The 5,034-nt window shown below is 42.5% G+C and overlaps 1 protein-coding gene across 1 annotated transcript in view; it reads left to right on the forward strand.

The window, feature by feature from the left end:
• The first annotated feature begins 3,968 nt into the window (after positions 1-3,968).
• LOC143020976 (uncharacterized) overlaps positions 3,969-5,034 on the forward strand; it is a 45,330-nt gene continuing 44,264 nt past the window's right edge. The window contains exon 1 of the mRNA XM_076178035.1: positions 3,969-5,034. This exon is cut by the window's right edge and continues 785 nt beyond it. The gene's annotated coding sequence lies outside the window, so the exon portion shown is untranslated.

Genomic DNA, 5,034 nt, shown 5'->3' on the forward strand with positions numbered 1-5,034 from the left:
TGCATGTATGCACACATGTATACATAAACATACATTTATGCACACATGTATACATAAGCACATGTATACATAAACACATGCATGTATACATACATATATGTATAATAGACCTGTGAATACACACATATAGTACATAAACACATGCATGCATACATACACATATGTACACACAAACATGTACATACATTCATCCAGTACATGAAAACATGCAAACATCCATACATACACAAACACGTACATACGTACATAAACATATGCATGCATACATACATACATAAAATTACAGCATGTATGCATACATACATATACACATACATAAATACATACATACATAAATTTACAATATGCATGCATACATACATGAATACATACATCCATTCATGGATACACATATACAATACATACATGAATACACGCTTGCATACGTATGAATGGCCAGTAAAACCCCGACTATGTACAATGTGATCAAAACGTTCCATAGACAGACCTGCCCACACAGTCACAACACACTAATGGCCTCTCTCTCTCTCTCTCTCTCTCTCTCTCTCTCTCTCTCTCTCTCTCTCTCTCTCTCTCTCTCTCTCTCTCTCTCTCTTACCGTAAAGTGTGTGTGTGTGTGTGTGTGTGTGTGTGTGTGTGTGTGTGTGTGTGTGTGTGTGTGTGTGTGTGTGTGTGTGTGTGTGTGTGTGTGTGTGTGTGTGTGTGTGTGTGTGTGTGTGTGTGTGTGCGTGTATGTGCGTGTCAAAGGCCACAACATCACCCATAAACCGGGCCACGTATGACCCCTGACCTCTCATCCGGGAGGGTAACAGCTGTCGATCACGAGCCCAACACGTGGTCCACGACCGTGGTGGGGGAATCAAAGACACATGGCGACAGAAGAAAGTCCATAACAAGAAACCCGAAGGACATGTTCACCCACTTTGCCTTCTTCTATCTTGAAACTTTGATGTCATGGTGGGAGAGGGGGGGGGAGAGGGGGGAGAGGGGGGAGGGGGAGAGGGGGGAGAGGGGGGGTGGAATCGTCTCCCACACAGGCTCTGCTTTGGTGAGCTATGTGTAGGTGTGGGAAACGGGGAGGAGGGGAGGAGGAGAAAAGAGAGGAGGAAAGAGGAGGGAAGAGAGAAGAGGAAGGTGAGAGCAAAGAGGAATGGAGGGAAGAGGAGAGACGTCGAGTGAGGGGGAAGAGGTAGGAAAAGAGGAGAGGCAAAGAGAGAAAAGAGAGAAAAGAGAGAAGAGAGGAGGGGGAAGAAAGGCGAAGAGAGGAGAGTAGAGCAGAGAAAAGGAGAGAAGATAGGAACATATAAAAGGAGAGGATGAGGTGGAATAAGAAGAAGAGAGAAGGGACGGGGAAGTGAAGAAGAGAGGGAAGAAGAGAGGGAGGAAGAGAGGGAAGAAGAGAGGAGTGAAGAGGGAATAGAAAGAAGGTGGAGGAAAGAAGGAGAGAAGAGGAAAAGAGAGAACAGAGGAGAAAAGAGATTAAGAGGATGAGAAGAGGGAGGGAGGAGGAGGAGGGGGAAAAGAGACGAGAGAAGAGAAGAAGGAAGAGGGAAAGGAGAGGAGAAGAAAGAAGGAAAGGAAGAAAAGAGAGAAAAGAAAAAGGGAGGAAAAGAGAGAGAGAGAGAGAGAGAGAGAGAGAGAGAGAGAGAGAGAGAGAGAGAGAGAGAGAGAGAGAGAGAGGGGGGGAGGGGGGAGAGAGACAATAGAAGAGAAAGAGAGAGAAATAAGCGGATAAAGAGAAAGACGGGACAGAAATGAAAAAGAGAGAGAGTTATGGAAAGAAAAATCGTAGCAAGCGGGAGAGAGAGAGAGAGAGAGAGAGAGAGAGAGAGAGAGAGAGAGAGAGAGAGAGAGAGAGAGAGAGAGAGAGAGAGAGAGAGAGAGAGAGAGAGAGAGAGAGAGAGAGAGAGAGAGAGAGAGAGAGAGAGAGAGAGATCGAGAGAGAGAGAGAGAGAGAGAGAGAGAGAGAGAGAGAGAGAGAGAGAGAGAGAGAGAGAGAGAGAGAGAGAGAGAGAGAGAGAGAGAGAGAGAGAGAGAGAGAGAGAGAGAGAGAGAGAGAGAGAGAGAGAGAGAGAGAGAGAGAGAGAGAGAGAGAGAGAGAGAGAGAGAGAGAGAGAGAGAGAGAGAGAGAGAGGTAGGTCCGGGGAGCGTGTGCCAGGACCTCGGGGCTCCACCTTGAGAAATAAATGAAGGGATATGAAGACAGGTGGCTGGGAGATGATTCTAACCGACGTCCACCTCGCAAGAGCACCTCAAACAACATCCCATTGTTTGCTCCATATGGGAAAGTCCTGGATAATGGATATATAGACAAATAGATCATTTGATAGATAACGTAATAGATAGATAATTTAATCGATAGATCATTTAATAGATAATCTAATAGATAGATTATTTAATAGGTAATCTAATAGATAATTTAATAGATAATTTAATACTCGTAGATAATTTAATAGATAGATAATTTAATAGATAATCTAATAGATAATTTAATATATAGGTAATCTATAGATAATTTAATAAATAATTTAATAGATAATTTAATAAAAATATAATTAATCTAATAGATAATTTAATAGACAGATATGCAAGTGAAATAAATATTTATTTGAATACATGAATAGATAAATGAGCAAAGAGATAACTAAATAATAAACAAATAAAAGAACGAATGAATAAAGAAAAGAATAAAAATAAATGAACAAAAAAGTGACTGAATGGATGAATGAATCATTGAATGAACAAATCAATAAGTAGACAAATAATCAAACGAATAAATGAATACATAAATTGATAAATGGATAAATATGTAAATAAAGGGATGAGTATGTGGATGAATAGAATACATGAATAAGTAGAGGAATAGGTAAATGAATAAATGAAAAAATAAATGGATAAATATGTAAATAAAGGGATGAATAAATGAATAAATAAACTATTGGAAAGAGTAGCGAGCAGGTGGGAGGGGAGGGGAGGGGAGGGAGGGAGAATTACTATAGTGGAGGAGTGGGGTGGGAAGGTGGGAGGAGGGGGGAGCGGCGGGGAGTGGGGGGGAGTTGGGGGGAGTTGGGGGGAGTTGGGGGAGGTGGGGGGATTCTCAGTGAAGCCCATAGAATGAAACAGAGACAAATACTTTTAAGGTGCCCCTTACCGCGCAAAAAATAAATAAATAAATAGATAAGATAAAATAAATAAATAAATAAATAAATAAAAAATAAAATAAGACAAATAAAAAAATAATAAAAAATAAAATAAAATAAAATAAATCAAAAATAAAACAAAATAAATAGAAAATAAAATCAAATAAAATAAAATAATAATACATAAAAGAAATAAAAGAATAAAAATAAATATATAAATAAATTTAAAAAATATTGACTTGAACGCACCTAGTGTCGTGTTCCTGTCTTCTTTCTCTGCATGTAAGTTCGTGTTTTCTTTGATTCTGTGTGTTTGTTAATGGCCATGGAGTCTGTAATAACGTTTAATTGTTTTTTGTTTTCATTTGTGTGCGTATACATGCACACGTGATGTGTGTGTGTGTGTGTGTGTGTGTGTGTGTGTGTGTGTGTGTGTGTGTGTGTGTGTGTGTGTGTGTGTGTGTGTGTGTGTGCGTGCGAGTGTGTATGCATGCGTGACCCATACAAACAACACTGTAAATATGTACATTAGAGTAGTTACTATGATAATAAAAATAACACATGCAACTCCCTCAGCGAGAGGTGTGACGCACGTACATACAAACAAACGCACACGCACGCGCACGCGCGCGCGCGACCGTCGGTGTGCATGGATCTGTGAGTGTGACTGCATGCGTGCGTGCATGCGTGCGTGCGTGTGTGCGTACGTGCTTGACGGTGGGGGGAGGGGGGGAGGAGGAGGAGGAGGAGGAGGGAGGGTAAAGAGCTTCTGTGCGTGCGCGTCGACGGTAATATGAATCAATACTCTCGTGAGAGTAACCAACATACGCACACACACAAGCCACACACACACACACACATACACACACAACACACACGGACCCGCGCTTACACACACACACGCACACACGCACACACACACACACACACACGGGCACTTCACTGTTGCTCGTCATAGCGACAACACAGTCTTCTGGTGTCTGCAGTGCAGTTACAAGGTTCCTTCCTCTGCAGTGAAACAGTGTATCAGTGTATCAGTGTCGACCTTGAGTGGGGAAGGACGATGCAGTGTCGTTTATCCAAGTGCTATTTGATGGGGAAGTCATTGTAGAGGAGGAGGAAGAAGAAGAAGGAGAAAGGAGGAAGAGGATTTTTGAGTTCTGTGACATTGTCTTCCTTGAAAAAATAACTTAAACGTAAGAAGAATCTACTTACTCCCAAAGACATTTCCCTCTCATCTACTACCATCTACCTATCTACACCCTCCGGTACGGTAGATGACGAGGTGCAAGGCAGTTACCATCCACCACAAATCCTCCAGGAGGTGAACAAAATCGCCAGTAGGAAGTCTCACAGTTGGATAAACAAAACAGGACCCAACCCAAAAATCGCCCAAATCTCCATCCGATTCACATCCATCTACTTCATCCATCTGGACGGATACATCCCCGGATAAGAGCCATCCACCTCACCATGACATTAGGGAGTATGGATAAGGATGTTACACCCATCCACCGATGACCTTGACTGAGATGGATAGGGATAAGGAAGATAGGTCGATTTCCTGATAGTACGGTACCTTGACGTTGCCCATGTGTAGGCTGTGTGGATAATCTGACCTGGATTAAAGGTGCGAGATCGTTGTTGGGGGGAAGACCAGGTGCCTGGATAAAGTCTGACGCGAGAAGACCCTGATACGGATAAGGATACGGACTCGGCTCTATCCGGATAAAGAAAAGAATTCGGATAAAGTGATTCGGTTCCAGCAAGGCCAAGGATCAGAGGAAGAGAGAGAGAGAGAGAGAGAGAGAGAGAGAGAGAGAGAGAGAGAGAGAGAGAGAGAGAGTAGAGTGAGTAGGCAACCCAAGACACATCTGAAGAGGCGTCAGTGTAC

Source organism: Oratosquilla oratoria, chromosome 41 (genome assembly GCF_046742065.1).
Source record: "Oratosquilla oratoria isolate Oo_2021 chromosome 41, ASM4674206v1, whole genome shotgun sequence".
Classification (NCBI taxonomy): Eukaryota; Metazoa; Arthropoda; class Malacostraca; order Stomatopoda; family Squillidae; genus Oratosquilla; species Oratosquilla oratoria.